Here is a 24,233-nt window from a genome sequence, read left to right on the forward strand (position 1 = left end):
GATCTAAAGGGCTGTGACGTGGAAGATGAAGCCAGCTTGTTTTCTCCTGTTCCAGTGGGTTGGACCCAATTTAAAATTAAAATAATGTAGATTCTGACTAAACATTAGGATGAACTTTCTGGTGCTAAGAGCTGTTCAACAATGGAATAGAAGATGGTGGACTCTCCTTCAGTGGAGGTTTTGAAACAGAGGTTGGATGGCCACCTGTCATGTTTTCTTTAGCTCTGATTTCTGTAAGGCAGGGGATTGGACTAGATGACCAATTATTCTATGATTGTACATTTATTTGTTTTAGCATTCTCCATCAATATATTTACTGGAAAGCCCTTGGTTATCTTTCAATAATAAGGTGAGCCCAAACAGCAGTGGTGGAAACCATTCAGGCACCTGGGGTGGCACACCCAGGGGCAGGGTGAGCCGCCCATAGGCTGCCTGCCTCCTCCCACTGCTCCCACCCTACAGCTGGGGGGTGGGTGGGAGGCAGCGGGCGGACCATTCCCAGGAGTCTTTCCCAGGAGAGATGCATTGCTTAGGTGCACTGAAGGCAGCCACGGTGAGTGTCGCCTGGCATTTTGCCACCCTCCTCAGTGGTGACACCCAGGGCAGCCCGCACCCCTTCCTCCGCCCCTGAGCCCAAAACCCTTTAAGCAATTGCTGAATACCCTGAAAATGAGGCAGGCAACCAGAGGAAGGAAACATGTGAGAAACTGGAGGACAGGTTTTGACATAGATGCTTTGGAAATGCCAGGAAATGAATCTGGGATGTTCTGCATGGAAACTGAAGGGCAGAGCTATCATGGAGAGGGATTATTGTTATCACTTTGTTATTGTATTATGTATTTTGTGTGGTGTAGTGGTTAAGAGCAATAGACTCGTAATCTGGGGAACCGGGTTCGCGTCCCCACTCCTCCACATGCAGCTTGCTGGGTGACCTTGGGCTAGTCACACTTCTTTGAAGTCTTTCAGCCCCACTCACCTCACAGAGTGTTTGGTTGTTGGGGAGGAAGGGAAAGGAGAATGTTAGCCGCTTTGAGACTCCTTCGGGTAGTGATAAAGCGGGATATCAAATCCAAACTCCTCCTCCTCCTCCTCCTCTTCTTCTTCTTCTTCTTCTTCTTCTTCTTCTTCTTCTTCAATACTGTAAACCACCCTATGATCCTTGGATGAGCAGCAGTATATACATTTAAAAAATAACATAACAATAAAATAAAAATAATAGCAAGTAGCCACTGATAGCCTTAAAAAGGTAAAGGTAAAGGGACCCCTGACCATCAGGTCCAGTTGTGTCCGACTCTGGGGTTGCGGCGCTCATCTCAATCTATAGGCCGAGGGAGCCGGCGTTTGTCCGCAGACAGCTTCCGGGTCATGACAAAGCCGCTTCTGGCGAAACCAGAGTAATGCATGGAAACACCGTTTACCTTCCTGCTGGAGCGGTCCCTATTTATCTACTTGCACTTTGATGTGCTTTCGAACTGCTAGGTGGGCAGGAGCTGGGACCGAGCAACGGGAGCTCACCCCGTCACAGGGATTCAAACCGCCAACCTTCTGATCAGCAAGCCCTAGACTGTGTGGTTTAACCCACAGCCCCACCTGGGTCACCTTAGCCTTAGCCTTCATGAATTTGTCCAATCCTCTTGTAAAGCAATCCAAATTAGTGGCCAGCCCTGCCTCTGCTGGGAGTGAGTTCCATAGCTGAACTATGTAAAGAAGTTCTTCCCTTTATCTGTCCTGAAGCTTCCAAAATTCAGTTTTCCATGCTGAATGCATATGAACTGAATATCCTCTACCATTAGCAATGGCTCTTTCCCCAACTGCTATTCTTTTAAAAGCAGCATCTTCAACCTTAAGCTTTTGTCAAAGTTATTATATGGGGGAGTGGATGGGCATGTGGGCATGCAATTTCTACGATGCTGAAAGGAACAGGCACACAAAACAATCTCCAGGGGAGGCATTTTAATATTCTGGATGTCACATGTTTGTCTTACATTGTATTATTTAGTTGATTTCCCCTCATTCCCGCCACCGACTGTCTTCCAGCCTGACTTTGCTTCCGCTCCTTTTCATATCCCAGCCAGCTCAGGAATTGACCAGAACTAAGAAATCCCCCTTGGCAATGAACACAATTCAGCCGCGCTTGTCAAATTCTGTACGACCACTGATTATTGCCAAAGGGGATTTTCTTTTCTCTGTATACGTTTTATCAGGGAGTTTGCCGTGGCAAGAGACAATCTTGTGCGGTGTTTCTTGGAGGGACTGGCGTTGCCTTTTGAAAAGAAAACATCTGTGAGGTTTTGTTTCCCTGACTTAAAACGCAATGTGGGCTGAAGGACTTTGGGATGGAGTGCAGCAAAGAAAGATGGCTTGAAAAATTCAGGAACCCGAATAAGAATATCAGTGGCCAAAACAGAGATTAACGCCGACTTCACAGCATCCATTTAAAGCACCACATTATGATAAACACCAAATAAAACAGTCCATGGCTTCCTCCCCCCAAAAAATGGGAGCTGTAGTTTGTTGAGGGTGCTGAGAGTTGTTAAACGTAAAGGTAAAAGTACCCCTGACCATTAGGTCCAGTCACTGACGACTCTGGGGTTGCAGCTCTCATCACGCTCTATAGGCTGAGGAAGCCAGTGTTTGTCCACAGACAGCTTCTGGGTCATGTGGCCAGCATGACTAAGCCGCTTCTGGTGAACCAGAGCAGCGCACGGAAACGCCATTTACCTTCCCGCCGGAGCAGTACCTATTTATCTACTTGCACTTTGACATGCTTTCGAACTGCTAGGTGGGCAGGAGCTGGGACCGAACAACGGGAGCTCACTCCATTGCAGGGATTCGAACCACTGACCGATCAGCAAGCCCTAGGCTGTGTGGTTTAGACCACAGTGCCACCCGCATGTGTTAGAGTTGTTAGGAGACCTCTATTTTCTTTCCAAGAGCTACAATTCCCAGAATTCCCTGTGAAGAGGGTTTGATTATTAAACCACCCCTTTGTCATTGCACCTTTCAGGAAGAGACCACGGCAAAATGGGAAAGGGTTTCATTTATTAAAATTTAACAATAACAATAGAGAGGATGTGCCAAAAAAAATATGAAATTAACAAGACTGAACCAACCAACCAAATCAAAATAGCAATATTCCATAAAGGGTGAAGGGTTCATCTCCCTCCTCACTCCTGGACATATCATCATGCAGAGCTTGTGTCCCTCAGACAAAGCTTGGAAGGAATGCTACCTCCACCCTGCCTTGGGTCTGTTAACCAGGCAAGCACACCATGGCACCACTAGCTCAGCATTCATCCTTGTGAGTACTCGCTGCCCACTGGGGACTCCCAATAGCCCTCAAAGGAGTTGCAATGTAGGGTGACCAAAGAGTGCCCTTCCCGCTCATGCTTCAGCAATTTATCCCACGAAATCTTTAGTTCACTTTCCTGACTCAACTACGGGGCAGATTAAACCAAATGCCACTCGAAGAAGAAGAAGAAGAAGAAGAAGAAGAAGAAGAAGAAGAAGAAGAAGACCCAACAGTGTGAAGTGGGTGAAAAAGAGGAGTTCTGAGCCTATTAACGTCTCCCCTCAAAATTTCTACTCACGCCCTTCAACAGGCAGTGCTCACACTGTCAATGGAAGGCAGGAGGGCACCAGAAATAAGAAGAAGGAGAATTTGAGGAGCAACTGGTTAATAAACCAGGACATCCCCATTGGCCATTGGCCCCATATCATCAGCTGACCTCCCCAGGCACTACCATCTTGACTTTTCTCCAAGGGGAGTTGGGGGTGTGACACATTCACCCCCACTCTAGAGTCAGAATGGAATTGGATTCATCTTAAGCTGGAGAAACTTCAGATTCTGCCTCCTGCCCAGTTTTATCTACAATTGTCACCTCAAAGGGGCAGGGCCCTGATTTAAAACTCCCCCCTCCATGCTCTTTACAAGATCCCCACTTTGCCATTCCGTATTCATTTGTAAACATGTTAAAAACTAAAACCCTACCATAACATGTGGCAACAGATGTGATCATAAAAGCTTCCCGGAATAACTGTGGGCAATAACAATGAATATAATGGACAGAGAGGGGATAATATCTGTATTTATAGCAGTGCGTGTGGAATAGCAGAGGGCTCCTGTGACATTTAATCTTTTGGGATGGACAGATTCCCTTGGTTTTGAATTTTTACTTCAGCATTATTCTCATTGTCGACAGATCCCCCGCTGAGGTCCCTGGGGCCATGAATGTTGAGGCAACCCTGCAATGGATTATTTTGACAGCAAAACTATTGGGGACGGGGTGTGTGTGTGTGTGAATGGGACAAAGAATGGGCGAGTTTTCAATTTTTTAAAAGATATATATCTTATTGTTATTTATCAAATGCCAGTCATTTATGGACATTTCCAGAACATTCCCAAGGTTTTCTTTTAAGAACCCATGGTTAAATTCAACAAATGGACACACATGTGCACAGATTCTGAAGCAAACCCTACCATTCCGGGACACCCCATGAGGCTGAGGATTAGAAGATTCAGAACAGATAAAAGAAAGGATTTTTTTCTTTCATAAGATGCACAAGGCTTTTTCAGCAGGAACTCTCTGGAACTTAGTTCCGGCATCTCTCAGGTGGGCACCATTGCCATTATAAGAAAGCAAGGGAGGTGTTCATGGTGAGTTTTGGCACCTCTTTTTCTAGAAAAAAATAGCACTGTTTACATCTATGAAATTCTGTTCCACATGAGGCTTTGGTGCTGGCCAACTAAAGAGGATGGGGCAAATTTGTGGAGAATATCAGTGGCTGCTGGCTGCAATGACTGTATTGCATGACCCCATGATCAGAGGCAACAAGTGAGGAGAGCACTGTTGGACTCAGATCTTGCTCTTTGGCTTCCTACATGCATCTGGTTGGCCACAATGAGAACAGAATGTTGAATTACATTGGCATCGGTCAGATCCAGCAGGCTGTACTTAAGTTCTGAAGTAATGTGTAGCTTGGCTTCTCCCAGACGTGGTCCACCAGGAGAGGTGGAGGTGTTTTGCTAGCTTCCTGGAAGACGGTTGCTGCTGCTTCCAAGGAGTGGGAGGAACAAGACGTCAGGGAGAGCAGTGTGGTGCAAACACACTGGGAGGAACACCGGATTGCCATTGCTGGTGCATTTACACCACTCAAACCATCCTGACCCTAACCAACAGTGAACCAGTTGCTCAGAAGCTAGTGTAGCAGCTCTGCTACATCCAGCAAATCACTTTTTGTTTATCCCTATTGATATTATTATTATTATTATTATTATTATTATTATTATTATTATTATTATTAGAAAATGAGGCTTGTGGAGTTTTCAGTCTTCAATGGAAGATCAAAAAAGGTGTGAGAGGGACAGGATGGGGAGCAAGAGGAAGAGGGGAGACTTCTTAAACCTTTCTCTTCAGGTGTTTTGTTTGGTTGTTTTTTTTTTTTTTTATAAACATACCCACACATACACACAGTGGGATGTCTGGAATAAGAAACTATTTCACTTATTACAGCCCAACTGTGATGATCATCAGCTTCATTCTTTAAAATGATACACTGGGCAGCAACAGGGGGGGGGGAATCCTTTAATACAGGAGAGTGTATGTGTTGCTTTCTCAAGCAACAAGGAGGGGGGGAGAGAACAATTGGGTGTAAGGTGACTATTTTGTTTTTCAGTGTCAAAAATGGACAGGATGATTTGATGGACAGGCAAAAAATTCCCTGCCCCCGAGAGCTTACAATCTGACATTTGACCATGGGAAGAGAACACAGAGAGAAAAGGGATGGGAGAAGAAGGGACAAGGGACTCAAGTGTACTTAATTTGGCACTGTTGCATTTGGGGATGTTCACTGCAGGCCAACCAAAGGGTTCATAGAAGCTTGAAGGTTTAATGAACGAAAGGTTGAAGTAGTGCTGTGCTAAACCTTTTGCCCTTCCCTCCTGGTCACAACTATAACCTAGGGCTGGAAGGATGCCTTAGCTTTTATGCTGGGCACGTGGTATAAAAAGACTATGATTATTGTTTTGTTGGAGAAGCGAACTCCTGAACTTAAAGTCACTGTGGGCTCTGCTGCCCCAATAAGACTTACGATGGATTTTTCTGACTCTTTTAATCACTCACACCATGGATTGCCTTGTTCAGTCAAGTATGATTTTATTTGGAAGAATTACTGGACTTGTTTGTCTCTATGGCTCTTCTCGGTGCCCTTTGAACTCCTTTTATTTTCTTACTGTCCCACTAGCATTTCTTGCCCTTTGTAGCAGATTTGCCTTTGGACGATTTTGTGCCTTATGATTTTTCCATGGCTCCTCTTCAGGGTTGACTATTTTGTTGGTTAATAATAATAATAATAATAGAAACTATCTTTGGTCAAAACAAACAAACAAACATATATCTCTCTCTCTCCCTCTCTTTTGCAATTGGAAGGGTTGGGGCAAATTGAAGTGACCTCAGAACCGTGGTGGGAGGATTTCAGATAAATGTTGATGATACATGACTTTCCGAATTTGGAAGATGATTGAGACTCCTTTGCATGTTTCCTGAATCACTGTGCTCTTGCCACAAAGATTAGCCTTTGAGAAGCACTCAGAGTGTAACCAAATGACACCATAAACGGTCATTATAGGATGGGGTATAGGGATGGATGGATCTGTCAATTTCAGTTCATCGCTGTTTTTCATTTCCCCACCCTTAAGTTAAATCCTCCACATTTTCAACATCAGTTTGCAATTTTCTTTTATGTCTTCATGAAAATTCTTCAGAATTTTTGGGTGAATTTCTCCTAACATACACACTTGCAGATGCAATTGTCCATAATATAACAGTTTTCACAAATGTATATATTACATTCTCTCTCCCCCCCAATATAATTCATTATTGTATATTATTTTTCACTAACATGCATTTTTTTATGCACACCTCCCCTGAATATACACTTTCTGGACACAGTGATTGGTTGGAGAACTGCATCACAGAAGAAGAAGAAGAAGAAGAAGAAGAAGAAGAAGAAGAAGAAGAAGAAGAAGAAGAAGAAGAAGAAGAAGAAGAGGAGGAGGAGGAGGAGGAGGAGGAGGAGTTTAGACTTGATATCCTGCCTTTCACTCCTCGTAAGGAGTTTCAAAGTGGCTAACAGTCTCCTTTCCCTTCCTCCCTGACAACACTCTGTGAGGTGAGTAAGGCTGAGAGACTTCAGAGAAGTGTGACTAACCCAAGGTCACCCAGCAGCTGCATGTGGAGGAGCGGAAACGCGAACCCAGTTCACCAGATTATGAGTCCACCACTCTTAACCACTACACCACACCGCTAGTTTCCAAAATTCAAAGAAGTGATAATTGTGAAGGATGGATGCATTTCGGTTCATTTTATTTTTAGTAAGTGGCAATTAGGGAGTTTGATAATAAAATGTGAACTGATCAAACCCCCCCCCCCATCTCTACTGAGAGGTCACCCTTTTGTGCCCAGAGCTCTGTGCTGCTTCAAGCACAAATGCTTTTCTATAGGTTTAAATGCAACAGAATCTTTTGTGCAGTGGATAAAGTGGTGAGAATATTACAATAGGGGTCATTGACAGCAAGGGAAAATTAAGAAAACCTTGCTTTGAGAGTTGTGCTCTTGAGATTTACAGTGAGGAGGAGAGGTAATACCCCCAACAGGTAGAGAAAAGAGGATTTATCATTTTAGGGTTTTGCAAGTTTTGGAGTCTGTTCTTTTCCAGCATGAGATTCAGCCCTATGGTGATAGGCTGGAAGAAACTTCAGCAATCAATCTCTATATGGGGGCATCCTGGACATACTGCTCTTCCTGAAATATTATATGTGGACATTGAAATAGGGTTGTATCCAGTGCTAGTCTTACTCAGAGTAGACCCATCAAAATTAATGAACCTTGGGTCCATTAGTATTAGTGGCTCTGCTTTGAGTCAAACTTAACTGGAGCCAACCCATATATTCCTCCAATGAGCTCTGTCAGCCATATATGAATCTGGCTATTTTTAACCTTGGGCTCTTCAAAAGGTTACTCTCTGTGCAGGCTCCAACCTTTATGGCATTATTTACCCAGAGACACTGCAAAACCTCATATTGCTTCAGGAGGCTAAGATCAGGACCAAGGTCAGAGCAAGCAAAGCAGGAAATTAAAGAAAGGAAAACTCTCCAACTTCAGGTTCCAGAGCTTAAGCTGCTGTGTCGGACTTGACTGCGGCTATTTTCACGCCACTAGTTTCCACTTTTGGAACTCCACTGGAGCAAAATTAAAATAATTCCTCAACAGGATTTTGCTGAGTTTCATGAGGTTCGTGTCACGGCCAACAAATCATGGTCGGTTTAGGAACACCAGCAAAGCAGATCGGGAGTTTGCAACGATAGCGGAATCCAGGACCGTTTCTCTCTGGTTTTCGTAATAACCGTATGTTTCTTTTCTCACATCTGCTGCTGTTAACCACCAGGTCTGAACGGCATCTGAGTTTTCTCTCCTTCCCCCCCCCTCTCTCTTGCTCCCTCTTCTATTCCCTCACTTTATTGTCCCTTTGTCCTTTGCTGATTCAGCGTCTAATTTCCTCTCTCTATTAAACTGCCAAAGCTACTGCTGGAAGGATCTAAGTATCTTATTCCTGTTCATTCAGAATTTTATTGCAACCTTTCTGTTTTGTTTTGACCATCTTTGCTCCTGTGGTTGCATATCATCAGCAAATCTCATCACCCAGCTGTACTTTTCCCTTTCACCCCACTTGCTGCTATATAGAACGGGTACGGCTGGGTAGCATCCTGACCCCCCCCCCTTTTTGCAAGGGACATGTGAAATATCACAGAAATGTGGTCCATGCATTTCAACTATTTCCTGCTGTTTGCCGCCTTACAAAAAAACATCCGCTTTCTATTATAAAACACACACCATGCTTTCTGTTTCTTTCTTTCTTTGTTTTCTTACTTGCTAGAAAGGAGGTTTGAATTCACATCTATCTCCTAAAACTCTCATCTAGATAAAATTCCACTCCCAGATATTCTGAATAATTAGGGAGGAAAAGGGTGCTAACAGTGTGGCTGATCTTGACATGTCCCTGCTGTGTTCAATCTTCTTTACAGTTGAACAGCTTTGTCCTGGGGTGTCTCCAACCTGCTGCCCATCGTATGTGAGACTCCAGTACTCAAGAATGATGGGAGTTGGAGCCTAGTAACATCTGCATACAGTTGCTCTTCAGGGTTTCTTATAGGCTAGTTTCCCTGCCCTACCTGAGGATGGCAGGAATCAAATTTAGGGCATTCTTCATACAAAGCAGGTGTCATACCACTGAGCTACAGTCAACAGGGAGCAGGACCCAGAGCCAGAAACCTTCTCGATAGGACTGCTATTCAGTGCTTTTTTCTGCTTTCTCTAGGAAAAACCCCCCACTGATTCTGATTATGAGAGTACTGATTGTTTACAAAAAAATAAAAATCATTCTGCGGGACATATGTACAATTCTTTCACAGCCTCCGACTACCTCGAGATGCAGAGAAGCAGCTGTTGAGGCTTGCCAAGATGTACAAGACCACCCAGCTTCTGGAGCAGCACCACGGCCAGGAAGTGCCGGATCTGTTCCTTTGCTCTGGAGACTTCCAGGCCATGCTCAGCATGGGGGGAATCTGCACTGCATAGCAGAGCCCGTCAAATATCAGTGCTTAGGAGTCGCCTGCAAAGAAACGAGGGTACAAAACAGCTGGATTTCAAGTTGCAGCCACTGACGCAGCTCCTCTCCGGAACCCTTTTGAGGGAAGAGTGGTGTGCCAGATGTTGGAGTGCCTCTGAGCACACGCAGAGTGCAAGTTCCTTGGGGGGAGTTAACTGGAGTTGGTAGAGGAGTTTGAAGTGGGAGTACTGGCCCTTTTTTCTAGGGGGGAAAAAGCATTGCTGATGTTCCAGAATGATTATGTGGATTAGAACCCAGGAAGCTCAGGGTTCTGCTTGCCTTCCCTGATTATATAGAAGTCCTTTACTAAATCACACCTGTAACAGGTGATACTAGAGCATCAAAAAATGTGAGCGGGGAAATAACTCAGTGACGCTATCACTTTTAAGCTGACTTCCCTCCCTGTCACATATACGCCATGTCCGCTGCATGAAGGAAAGAGGAAGGACATTGTTATAGATCTGAGGTGGGGGGAATCCCCCTAAACTCTAGGAATGAATAAATGCTAGGATTTTGATTAAGTGGGATATGGATCAAAACACAATCTGCCGAGCTGTTCCAGACAGGGAATTCCTGGGCTGGCTTATGCAAACCATCCTGGCCAAGCTAAGGCTGGATGGCGTGTGTTTTTCAAGCAAGGGGATTTGGGGAGAGAGAAGGAAGAAGAAGGGGTGAGATCCATCCTGGCCAGGCAGAGGGAAGGTTGTCTGCACTGCTATGGGACATGTATTAAGATCCGGACTACCTCCATGCAGAATGAAGGTGTAAATGGGTGAATAAACTATATTTCTTAAAAGTCCAGTAGCCTCCGCCATGTCTTCTGCTCTCCAAAGGGACACAGACCCTGTGTGTGTGACCCCATGGGCTCTTGCCATCGCTTGGTAGAGAGAGGGGCAAGCACCCGACTTTTGTAACAGCATGTTCTTTGCCTCGCTGATCAGTCATGGCAACATTGTGGGCTCAGCTTCTGGAATGGGGGCCTTGATCCCTGTGCAGTTTGCAAACCCTCATCAAGGGCCCAACTCTGGAAGATCAGGGTTCTAAATGGCATGGGATGCCCATAGAAGTAGAAGAGGCTCTATGCTGCACCGGTTTAGCCCCCCAAATGAGTATGGTGATGTGATGGAAGCAGTATTGCTGAGGGTCACCCTATCCCAACTGCACCAGCTCCTACAATGGTCTTCGCAGGAGGATGGACATTTGAATCAGACAATAGGTGGAAATCACAGACTGAGGGTGTGACAACCAGAAAAGTTCACTATCTCCAACAGTAAAATCCCTTATGGCGCAAATAGATCAAGCAGAGATCACATTGCATGAGGGCTAAGTGTAAACTCAGTGGGGTTTTTTATTATAGTGCTACCTTGGTTTTTGAACGTAATCTGTTCCAGAAGACCGTTCGACTTCCAAAACATTTGAAAACCAAGGCGCAAAGGCCAGTCTGCAAATTCAGTGGAGAAAATTGAAAAAACTCAGCAGAAGCCGTTCAACATCCGAGGGGCGTTAAAAAATGGAAGCATTTACTTCAGGGGTTTTTGGAATTCTAAACTGAAACATTTGGCTTCTGAGACGAACTCTGACATTTAAAAAATTATTATTATTATTCCTTGCAGCTACAAAAGAGGAAGATGCTATGGGCAGGTGGCAGTGGCGTCGCTAGCCTCTGCGCTGCTGGGGGCGGCGGCAGCGCAGAGGCACCCCCTGGGGGAGGGGCACGACGCGCGCGCCGTGACGTCATCATGACGTCACGACGCACGTGTATATAGAAAGGGGGGATTTCCCCCTTTCCGAGGCTTTTTTTTCGGCGGGGGGGGTGGTGGTGACCAGCGAGGAGGGGGTGACGGGTGACCCCCACCTCGCTGGTCGCCCCCCCCCGCCGAAAAAAAGCGGCGGAAAGCGGAAAAAGAAGTAGAGCGGCGCTTAAACGCGCCTGCTCTGCTTCCTTTCCAGGCTTTCCCCGCCCCCCCCCCGCGGTTTTTTCGGCAGGGGTGGTGGTGACCAGCGAGGAGGGAGTGACAAGGGTGACCCCCACCTCGCTGGTCGCCCCCCCCCGCCGAAAAAAAGCGGCGGAAAGCAGAAAAAGAAGCAGAGCGGCGCTTAAACGCGCCTGCTCTGCTTCCTTTCCAGGCTTTCCCCGCCCCCCCCCCGCGGTTTTTTTCGGCGGGGGGGGGTGACCAGCGAGGAGGGAGTGACAAGGGTGACCCCCACCTCGCTGGTCGCCCCCCCCCCCCCCCGCCGAAAAAAGCGGCGGAAAGCGGAAAAAGAAGCAGAGCGGCGCTTAAACACGCCTGCTCTGCTTCCTTTCCAGGCTTTCCCCGCCCGCCCACCCGCGGTTTTTTCGGCGGGGGGGGGTGACCAGCGAGGAGGGGGTGACAACCCCCCTCGCGGGTCGCCCCCCCCCGCCGAAAAAAAGCGGCAGAAGCACCCCATCCATGTGCTGCTGCTCCGGGGGTGACGGAGGGAGCGGCGGCGCGTGGGAGTGGCGGGAGGGGCCGCCGCTTGACACCCCCACCCGCCGCTGCTCACCCTGTCACTGGGGGCGTCCCGCCCCCACCGCCCCTCCCCAGCGACGCCCCTGGCAGGTGGAACGAAATGAGATTTAGGAATGCCGACAGGAGAACTTACAATGTGATGCAGAGGACGAATACAAAACACCAACTAGGAAGTGACTTTGCCCAACAGAAATAAGAGGGGTAGCATGAAGTGCATAGACTAGAACAGCTAACACAGACTTGTTGAATATTTTTTTTAAAAAAAATCTTTTGTTTTATATAACTCCTAATTTGCAACCAGGAAAAAAAAATTATTGCAGTGAGACTAGTGTTGTTAATGCACTTTCAATCAGCAGATTTCTTGCAACTTCTAAAGAGATTGAAAGCAAAGAGACTTCCTCTCCTCTGTCACTGTTTAAGGGCCGGGGTCCATATGGTTTCCAAATTTTCTCAGGCTATTCTTAGAAGATCTTCCGAAAGAAGAACATGAAGAAGGTTGCTATTTCGTTTTGATTTCTCCGTGGTTCTAACGTCTGTCTTGTATTGTAATTTGACTTAAATTCCTCCCATCTGCTACTGCAAAGCTAATCTAAATGTAAATGAAAATAAATACATTTCTGAAAAATAAAATAAAAGAAACGCAACCTTTAAAGGCTCAAAACTTTGGCATATATTTGAAAGCATCGTAATGATTTTTGTCTCGCCTGTTTCTCTGTTTTTCTTTTCTTCTTTGTCTCTGCCTAGATTTCTAATGAACTCCCAGACAACAAACAAACATATAGAAAAGTGCTCTTATAATTTGCCTTTGAAAAAAAGAAAAAAAGAAACGTATAATATTCTGGGAAGCGCCCCCCCCCCCCAATTGCCCACCTCTGGAACCAGGTAGATATATTTTCTAAAGTAACTCTGTGCTTTGCTATGGCTCTTAAACTTATAGGTTCATCTACCCAAATCCTGTGTGATGCTGGAAACAAGCTCTGTGAAGGATATATTTAAAATGTTATTGGCATATTTCAGAAATTCCTGGGTGTTCAGGCTGCGATCACACAGGGGCAGGACAATCCTCACAAGCATGTGTGGGAAGATTTACATCCTATGTCAACCAGCAATGGATGCTCCCAAACTCACACACTTTAAACAAAAGTCCTCCACAACAGGAGTTAGCATCTGATATTATTGCTGTGAAAGCAATCTTGCGTGGCCAGTAGCCACCAAGAGCCTTCTGCAATGTATCCAACCCTCTTTTAAAGCTAACCAAATTTATGGCCATCACTGCCTCTTGTGGGAACAAGTTGCATGTGCTACAGGAAGAAGTTTTTCATTCTTTTATCTATCCTGAATCTTCCAACATTTGGCTTCATTGTATGCCCATGAGTTCTAGTGTTCTAGTGTTATGAGAGAGGGAGGAAAAAACTTTTCTCTACCCAGTTTCTCTGCCATACATCGTTTTATAAACTGCCAATAACTTAGATTTTAAGAGGCTCTGTTTTCTCTTCCTGTTGTTAAGTGAAGTGTTGGGTTCATTGGAACCAGCATGGTTTAAAGCAGGCTTCCTCAAACTTGGCCCTCCAGGTGTTTTGAGACTACAATTCCCATCATCCCTGACCACTGATCCTGCTAGCTAGGGATCATGGGAGTTGTAGGCCAAAAAAAAATCTGGAGGGCTGAGGTTGAGGAAGCCTGGTTTAAAGGATCATGTGCTGAACTTACGTTGGAAATATTTAGGTTCAAATCCTGCAAGGATTACCAGGTGAATTTTGAACCACTCACTGCATTCTACCATCTGTTAATTGCATGAAGTTAATTGCATCTGTTAATTGCATGAAGAGCAATTTTATGTTACCTTGACAGCTGGACTGTGCTTTTAGCCCTGTACCAGTTTCATTCAGAAAGCTGAACATTCTGAGTGGTAGCTCTGGATCTCCAAACACACCCGCTCCTCTTTCTGAGAACCAGCGTGGTGTTAAGAGCAGTGGACTTGTAATCTGGTGAACCAGGTTCACTTCCCCACTCCTCCACATGCAGCTGCTGGGTGACCTTGGGCTAGTCACATTTCTCTGAAGTCTCTCATCCTCGGTCACCTCAGAGAGTGTTTATTGTTCGAGGGGAAGGGAAAGCAGATTGTTAGCCGCTTTGAGAGTCCATAAGGGGAGTGAATGGTGGGGTATCAAGTCCAAACTCTTCTTCTTCTTCTTCTTCTTCTTCTTCTTCTTCTTCTTCTTCTTCTTCTTCTTCTTCTTCTTCTGTACAAGTGTTCGCCACAACTGAGACAGTTGGTTGCACAGGTATCTCAGTCCTGTAGAGTTGTGCATTGGAGTTCCTTAGGAGACAACCACAATAAAAGGGCAATTGCTAGCGGAATGTAATTGTGGGGTGAAATCAATAGCTCTACTCTGGGGCAAACACAAAATTGCCCTACACATGTGTAACATTTGAATATGGCAACTGTCTCTCAGCTTCACCTATCACAGAGTCTTGTTGTGGGAATCATTGCAGGAGGGCATGCATATCACCCCAGAGCTTTTCAGGGGAATGGGGTTAAAGATTTGATAGTCCTGTGCCAATATTAACTTTCAGCATCCTGGGATGTGAGCTGCCTTGATCTCCATCATACCAGAACATGTTGCGAAGATATTCTTCTGGGAAGGAGCTCTGGGCAATAAAAATAGAGATTATTTAGATAGAGAAAAATAACAAGCTGTTTTCTATGCTAATGTTTTCCTCCAAGAGGGGGGAAAACAACTGTTTGCTTTCAAGAGAATCCCCCTGGTAATACATTCTGATTCTTTCAGGCTTGCCTCAGTCCTCTGGGTTACTTCACAGAAAGGCCCCACCACCCCTTAGGTCACAGCTGGTGGGTGTCTTCTGGCATACCCCTCCCCAACCTCAGTGATGTTTGGGGACTTCCAGTGAATGTCTCTTCTTAGAAGAGCATCAAAAGAGGCATCGTGCAAATCTCCAGTGAGACCCTGTTGCCTTCTGCAGATAATGCTTAAGGGACTTTCTCTTGGCTTTTGAGAGAAGTGTCGAGTTAGGCCTCCCACAGCAAGCAGATATCCAAAGACTTTTAACTGCATGGGAGCTGAGAGGAAGTCCAATTTATTTATTTTTATTTTTTTTTGTTTTCAGTTGAGCCACTTTTTGCCAAGTAAACTTGTTCATGTCAGACTTTGAGGCATCCTGGTTTGGATTCAAATTACAATAAACATCAATTAAAAACTTTCTGACAGTAAGAACTGTTCCATAGTGAGATGGACTTCCTCGGAAGGTGGCTGACTCTCCTGCATTGCAGGTTTTTAAACAGAGGCTGGGTCTATCAGGGATTCTGCAGTTGTGATTCCTGCATTGCAGAGGGTTGGACTAACTGACCCTTTCAACCCCTTCCTATGCTACAATTCAGGGAGCTCATCCTCACTTACATTTGCCTCTTGATTTCTAGTGACAGGTCCAAGAGGTTCTCTTTTCATCCCACCATTCCCCCTTGAGGAACCCACTGTTTACTGCGGAATCCCAACAAAAATCAACTGAGTTTTCTATGGATTGACATTTGTTCAGATTCAGCAGTAAACAGCGAGCTTTTCCTGGGGAAAGCAGTAGGTAGTACCATGGGACTAGAACTCATGGGGCAAATGGAATAAATCATGGGACAAATGTGGAGTGTGGATGACCCCAGAGTCATGCCACATAATTGCCCCACCTACCCATCATATAGATAAGCAACACAGACCCCTTCCCACCCACCCCTTCAAAAGTCCAGGGATGTTTCTCTAAACATAGAGGAGTGAATTCTCTCTATGAAGAGCCAGGGGTGGAGTGTGGCATTACAAATGGGTGGTACTTTTTATATACTTTCTTAAAAAAAATACTACAGCATTAGGAAATTAGTTTCTGCTCACCTTCTGAGGCAAGTGGCGGGGGGACGGACGGACCACAAGCCCCAGGGATGAATGTTGGATTCAAATGGATTGTCATTTGAATCTATGGGGCTGAGGTCACCACACCCACCCCATAAGGTTTGTGGGGATGGGGCTGAGCCCCTTCAATCTAGAAGGGCTGGGCCTTGTAGGTCTCCCCACTGTGGCGGCAGGGCTCACAAGGCCTCACAGCCTCCTCCCGATATGTGTGATGCCACATGTGTGACATCATGCACACACAACGAGACCCCTCCCCAACGTCAGGTGGAAATTGGTGCCTCTGCTACTTGTCCAGGCCCTACAATCAGGAACATCAGAAAACAAGCTTGCCCCATCTTCAGTGTGGCAGCCCTTAAGATATTTGAAGATGGCTCTCATATCCCCTCACAGTCTTCTCTTCCCCGGGCTAAACATAAACAACTCCCTCAACCATTCCTCCTAAGGCTTGGTTCCCAGACCCTTGATCATCCCGGTTGCCCTCCTCTGTGCAGACTTCAGAGAGCTCTTAGCACAGTTCCCAAGGTGGGCAAGCGAGATAGCAACCTCTCTGGAGGAACAAGAGAGACAACGGGTCTCAAAGCCCTGGAACAGAATTAAGACTTGAAAATTGCAGTCCTAACTCGATTTGACAACATCGGAGGGATGTGAACTTGTCATTAGACCCATCAGTCACTTTGCAACTCCCCCTCCCCCAGCAACAACAACTCCTGGGATCTGAGCTTTATGACTGTTGTACGCACAGTTCCTTTAGAAGCAGTCATAATGAAAAGAAGCTAAGCCAAAAAAACAAAAACAACAGAATTCTGAATCTGCCAAGGGCATCCATCCTTCAGTCAGACCCACACCTGGTCCTCTAGGCAAGGCTGGAGGATGTTCCAACGTCCTGCATTTTTCTCCAAAACAAATGAGAGAAATAATTTAAAAATAAGGGGAAAGGAGGGGGAGGGAGGGAGAGATTTGAATTTCCAAATGTGGCACTCAGTTCAGAAAGCTTTCTTTGAGAGGGGAGGGGGGGAATCAGAACAAAAGGAAGAAAACTTTTTCTCCCTCGGTGGCAGAGCTGATGAATATTCCTTTCCTTTGGCGAAAAAGAGAGGGGGGGGAGTGGAATATCCTGATGAACTGACATTTCAGGTTCATACAAACAAATCCCCTCTAGGATGAATTTATTAGCTGGATCATGATTAATCTCAGGCTCGGACCTTACAGCTCTGCCTCTTTCTGTCTCTCTCTCACACACACACACAAACAAACACACACACATCACCCTTCTACAGCCACGCTCCTGCATTCTCTTGCTTTGCAAGATTGTGTAGTTAAAATAATTATGATAAAATCTATTAACTGCTCATTACTTTGGGTGAGTCAGGGAGGGTGGGAGTGGGAGAGTAGGCACCGAATCCGAGCTCACATCTGCTGCATCCATTGATTCTGAAGTGTTGACTGACAGTTCCCAACTGCCTAAGTAGGTTATAACAAGCTAGCTCCAGGCTGGAAAATGCAGCAGAGTGCAAAGCAGAGAAGCAGTGGCCTCTGAACTTGTCTTAAGCCCGGAGAAAGAAAGAAAGAAAGAAAAATGTGGTGTGTGTGTATGTGAAAATGAAAGAAGGGAGCAGTTGGAGGGGTTGGGGGGGGGTTAGAGAGGATGATTAAACCTCTCGTCACTAACTTCCGTCTCCCGTTTCTCGTGTTGGGTAGCTGTGCCTTTTTTAATTGATTTGCTGGTTCTCTTTCCGTTTACATTTCACCTTCGGGGGACAGCAGAGAAAATGATCTCGCAGACTGTAATAAAATTATTATTCACCTAATCGTTCACAAACAAGTGTTGTTGGTTTTGGGTTGTTGTTTAAATATGCCTTCTGCATAAGCCGCGGCCCAAGATCGGGAAGGGACGACTGCTTTTTGAACAGCACATGACAGCAGATGTCATGAGAGCGGCAAGGTAAAATGTGTGTGTGTGTGTGTGTGTGTGTGTGTGTGTGTGTGGTGGAGGAGGAGAAATTAGCTTGGTACGTATTTTTAAAGTGAACTAGCCTAATTTTCCAAACCCGGTCCTGAGAGATCTACATTGGCTCCCAGTACGTTTCCGGGCACAATTCAAAGTGTTGGTGCTGTCATGAGAGCGGCAAGGTAAAATGTGTGTGTGTGTGTGTGTGTGTGTGGTGGAGGAGGAGGAGAAATTAGCTTGGTACGTATTTTTAAAGTGAACTAGCCTAATTTGCCAAATCCAGTCCTGAGAGATCTACATTGGCTCCCAGTACGTTTCCGAGCACAATTCAAAGTGTTGGTGCTGACCTTTAAAGCCCTAAACGGCCTCGGTCCTGTATACTTGAAGGAGCGTCTCCAGCCCCATCATTCAGCCCGGACACTGAGATCCAGCGCCGAAGGCCTTCTGTCGGTTCCCTCACTGCGAGAAGCAAAACTACAGGGAACCAGGCAGAGGGCCTTCTCGGTAGTGGCGCCTGCCCTGTGGAACGCCCTCCCATCAGAAGTCAAGGGAATAAACAATTACCTGACATTCAGAAAATTCCTGAAGGCAGCCCTGTTTAGGGAAGTTTTTAAACTGTGATATTTTAAATGTATTTTAATGTTTAGTGGAAGCCGCCCAGAGTGGCTGGGGAGACCCAGCCAGATGGGCGGGGTACAAATAATAAATTATTATTATTATTATTATTATTATTATTATTATTATTATTATTAACCTGGATTATATGTGGATTGGATTGCAGCTACAGAATGGCACACACCTCCAAATTTCAATTTGAAAATTGCATGCAAAATATGTGCATTTTACTGAGGATGAGCTAAATATTAAGGGTAAGATTCACCTATAAAATATCGTCAGGGGGAGTCCTGTAGAAGAACTTCAACTTGTGCACATGGCATCCCATCCTCTTCCCCCTGTGCAATCTCTCAAATTGGCGGGGGGGGGTGGTTGAAAGAATAAAACAAAACATTGGAGCAGCAGGAGGAAGCTGAAATGCTTGTGCTGGTTGGACGTTAAATAAAGGTCAACTTTTTATTTTTACTTATTAATTGTTTTGGTCACTTTCTTCTTGCCAAAGGCGACTCAAAGTGACTTACAAACAAAACAAACAAACTCAGCATAGATATATTAAAAAAAAAAAATCTCCGCTACAATTATAGGCTACATTAAAAATACATTTAAAACACCTCACCAACTCTAAGAGGCCACAGATAGAGGACGAAGATAGAGTTGAAAGAACCTGTAGGGAAAGCATATGCAAGTTCCCAATGTTCTGCCACACAGACTTGAAGGGGGTAAGTTTCGGTTATTTCCACAAGCCTGGAACTTTATACAAAGCAAACACAGCTTTGCAAATGACAGAGACATTTATTCTCATCTTCCCTCCTCCTCTTTGGCCAAAGGACTGAATATTTCTCATCACTGGGAATGTTCCAAAGAAAGGCCGCTTGCCGCCTTGGCGGCCACAGAGCTTGCATAGAGAAATTCAACAGCATAGAGCTGCTCAACGGTGGAAGGAACTCCTTTGGGAGGTTGTGCACTCTCCTTCCTTGGGGACCTTTAAGCAAAAGTTGGGTGGTCATCTGTCATGGATGCTTTAGTTGAGATTCCTGCACTGCAGGGGTTTGGACTGTTGTTGTTCAGTCGTTCAGTCGTGTCCGACTCTTCGTGACCCCATGGACCAGAGCACGCCAGGCACTCCTATCTTTCACTGCCTCCCGCAGTTTGGCCAAACTCATGCTAGTCGCTTCGAGAACACTGTCCATCTACAGGTGGGTAGCCATGTTGGTCTGCCATAGTCGAAACAAAATAGAAAATTCTTTCCAGTAGCACCTTAGAGACCAACTGAGTTTGTTCTTGGTATGAGCTTTCATGTGCATGCACACTTCTTCAGATACTGTCCATCTAGCATGAGTTAACAAACTACACCTCCCAGGATTCTTTGCAGGAAGCCATGAGCGTATTTTCAGGTTCCACCTGCTACAATTTCCAGAGTAATTTAACATTCAATCCCTCTTCCAATGGAATTTCGGGAATTGTAGCTCTGTGAGGTGCATAGGTGTCTCCTAGCCACTCTCAGAAACTTAAAAAAGTTCCCGGGATTCTTTAGAGGAAGCCATAACTGTTTGAAATGGCATGATACTGCTTTAAATGTACAGTAATATCTCTGCTTACAAACTGTCCTCCTTGTGAATGCTTTGGGCTATGAGCTCTGCTAACCCGGAAGTAGTTGCTCCTGGTTGCAACCTTTTTCCTGGGATGCGAGTGGAAATCACACGCTGGAGGCGCACGTGCAGCAGGAGGCCCCATTAGCGAAAGCACGCCTCAGGTTAAGAATGATTTTGAGTTGAGAACAGACCCCCAGAATGAATTCAGTTCATAACCAGAGGTAACACTGTATAGTGCAGATGGGGGCCAGTGTGGTGTAGTGGTTAAGAGTGATAGACTTGTAATCTGGTGAACCGGATTCACATCTCCGCTCCTCCACACGCAGCTGCTGGGTGACCTTGGGCTAGTCACACTTCTCTGAAGTCTCTCAGCCCCACTCACCTCACATAGTGTTTGTTGTGGGGGAGGGAGGGAAAAGGAGAATGTTAGCCGCTTTGAGACTCCTTCGGGTAGTGATAAAGTGGGGTATCAAATCCAAACCCTCCTCCTCCTCCTCTTCTTCTTCTTCTTCTTCTTCTTCTTCTTCTTCTTCTTCCATGAATTTGCCTAACACTCTTTTAAAGCCATTTTGGTGGGTAGCCGTCACAGCATCTCAGAAGGTGGTTGACTCCTCTTCATTTGAAGCCTCTTAAATAGAGGTTGGATGACCATCTCTCATAGAATCATAGAATTGCAGAATTGGAAGGATACATGATTCTTTAGGTGTGTTTTCTGCATTGCAGGGGGTTGGACTAGATGACTCTTGTGGATCCCATCCACCTCTACAATTCTATGATCCTATGGCAGTAATTTCCACTGTTTAACTAGCAACGTTTCCCTATCTGTGTCTTACCTCTAAGTTCAACCTCTGACCACATAAGTATCCCATGTGTCACATCCTTCCATAATGTACTCTTGGTCCCAGTAGCCATCGTTGCAACAGGCTTCCGTAGCGCTGCACGTTTCCTCTTCGGAGAATTCCCCACATCGAGGCCACAACATAAATAGGCAAATATTGTTTCTTCTCAGGTCCCTCTGCCACCACTCCTACTCCCTAATGAACAGATCATTCATTATGAGAAAACTCGTGCATATGGGCCATTTAAATTGTCTTCACTTGATATTATGAGAAATATCATTCTTAATTCATTTGGCATTTTATTATTTTAGTTCTCCAAAAATAAATGAATTCTGAAAGGTTACTGGAGATGTTCTTATCAGACATCTTATCTGGCAATGAGCGGGAGGGAGGGGGGGTGAATGGCTATGTACATTGCAAACTCTAATCTAAATGTGTCATTAGATTGCGAACAAGTTGTTAATGTCGTCCTTGAAAGCAACCTTGCACCGAAGATATGTAGAAGGTGGCATCACTGCCGTTCAGCGGAGCTGGCTCCCCAGCTCTCTCGTCCTCCATCTATTTTATGGTGAAATGTATCATTTATAGTGGCTCCTGTTCAAATGAAGCTAAGGATAGGGGAAAGAGCACCGAGCAAACTTCTGCAAGGGAAATGGCATGGCCACAAGGGCAGCCAAAGTGAGCAGGAGGATGGAGAGGCTTCCCTAAGAGGAAAAAGCCTCTGGGACATTTTAGTTTACAGAAAAGGTAAGAGGCGACATAACAGAAGTTTCTAAAATTATGCCTGGCATGGAGAAAGCACATATGGAAAGGTTTTGCCCATCTCTCGTAACACCAGAGATCGTGGACATCTAAGGAAGCTTAATGTTGTTGTTGTTGTTGTTGTTGTTGTTGTTGTTGTTGTTGTTTAGTCATTTAGTCATGTCCAACTCTTTGTGACCCCATGGACCAGAGCGCGCCAGGCACTCCTGTCTTCCACTGCCTCTCGCAGTTTTGTCAAACTCATGTTGGTAGCTTTAAGAACACCGTCCAACCATCTCATCCTCTGTCGTCCCCTTCTCCTTGTGCCCTCCATCTTTCCCAACATCAGGGTCTTTTCCAGGGAGTCTTCTCTTCTCATGTGTTGGCCAAAGTATTGTAGCCTCAGCTTCAGGATCTGCCCTTCCAGTGAGCACTCAGGGCTGATTTCCTTCAGAATGGATAGGTTTGATCTTCTTGCAGTCCATGGGACTCTCTCTGAATTCTGGAAGATTTAGGACAGATGAAGGAAAGTATTTATTTATACAGCACACAGTTAAACTAGGGAACTTGGTTCCACAGGAAACAGTTATGGGGGCAAACCTGAATGGCTTTAAAATATGCTTAGACAAATTCATGGAAGAGGAGCCCACCAGTGGCTGGTAGCTGTGTTGGCTATGCTCTGCCTCCACAGTTGGAAGTATTATAATGCTTCCTAGTACCAGTTGCTGGAAACCATGAGAGGGGAGAGAGGAGCTCCTGTGCTGGTTTCCTGAAGGCATCTGGTTGGCAAATGTGAGAACAGGATGGGGGACCAGATGGGCAGAGGTGCTTATTACATCTTTAGCACTCTATTTTCAGAACGGGGTAGGGAACCTGTGGCTCTTCATATATTGCTATGGAGAAGTGTGTACATGTATTTACCATTTCACAGAACACACCACAATTAAGTGGGCACAAGTTGCAAGAATTTGCTTGCACCCTCGTATTTGTTTACCTCATTATCCTAAAGAAGTTTCCTGCCAAATATTAGTGTCACACAGGGCACCACTGAAATGTGAGAGCTCAAAGTCTGCCACTGTGCAGGGCAGGGAGAGCATTGTTGCACTCAGGTCCCGTTTGCAAGCTTCCCATAGGTATTTGTTTGGGCACTATGAGAAAGGAATGCTGCTCTAGATGGGTAGCTAATCTGATCCAGCAGGTTCCTCTTATATTCTTAAGAATAAACTGGAAGAGGAAGTGCTCCTATACTCTGCCACGTCTTTGAGGATCTAACAGGCAGCCTGAGTGGGTGGAGTCAATCGAGGGCCTGAAGGCATTTCACTGAGAATCTGCCACTCTTGAACCACACACCTCTTTTACCATGCAAAACCAACTTTTCATTCTTTCTTTCCCCCCCCTTCATAGTTTCTGATGCAAATTAGGGGAGCATACTCCGTTTGCCAACCCCCACCTCTGCCCCTGACACCCTTGACTTTCAGAAATCAAATGTGAACTCATTTCAAAATACCAGCAGTGTTTGAATTTTAAATTAACCTATTTACAATGAAACTATGCCTGCTGATTGCCATCATCTTCAGGAAAATTAACAGTAACGATCATTGGCGTCATAATGCAATTTCCCCGCAAAAATCACATAGGCTTCATTACTGTTTACATAAATTGTCATAAATACCAATTATAGCAGAACATAAAATGTAATGCTCTCTTTTTTTTAATCATAATCACACAATTGTTCTTCTAATTCATATGCTGGGGGAATAGGGTTTTGATTCAACCTTTGTTGTGAACAAAATGTTTTGCCGGTAGTTCGTTTTGCTCGAAGAATCTGTTGGCTTCTTTTCAAAAAATTATTCTCTCCCTCTTGCCATTCAGATCAGTTAATCTTTGTCCCCTGTTTGCTTCGTCCTCTAATGCACAGAGAAGAACATGCAGGAGATCCTAGGAATAGCAGACAAGGGGAAACATACCGTGTGTGTCCTCTAGACATCGGGCGCTGGGCTGGAGCGCGACGATCATTTCCGGTGGGGATTTACAACATCATTTTGTGCAATTACGTTGCAGACCCCATAAAGGAATAATGCAATAATAAACCTGTTCAAAGGGCAAATTTGTTACACCAATTTCTGTTTCTCCCATAAGTCAGCAGAACAAATAACTGATAAGGGGAATAATGCACTAAGTGACTAATTTAATACAGGGGAAGGGGAACATTGCAAAGAGCCACGGTTTAGCCTTTTCACTTAAATTTCCAGTGGGATCTCAGAGCTGGTGCTGAATTTTGCCTAGGGCAAAATGTTCTGGATGCATTCAGAGGTCCTTGCTTGGGGATAGCACCTGAAAAATTTCCAAGTAAGTGACATTATGATAAGGCATGTGGAATTTATTGGGGAGGGGGCACACCCCATACTTAGGTTGTATAAACTAGG

Source organism: Lacerta agilis, chromosome 11 (genome assembly GCF_009819535.1).
Source record: "Lacerta agilis isolate rLacAgi1 chromosome 11, rLacAgi1.pri, whole genome shotgun sequence".
NCBI classification, from domain to species: Eukaryota; Metazoa; Chordata; class Lepidosauria; order Squamata; family Lacertidae; genus Lacerta; species Lacerta agilis.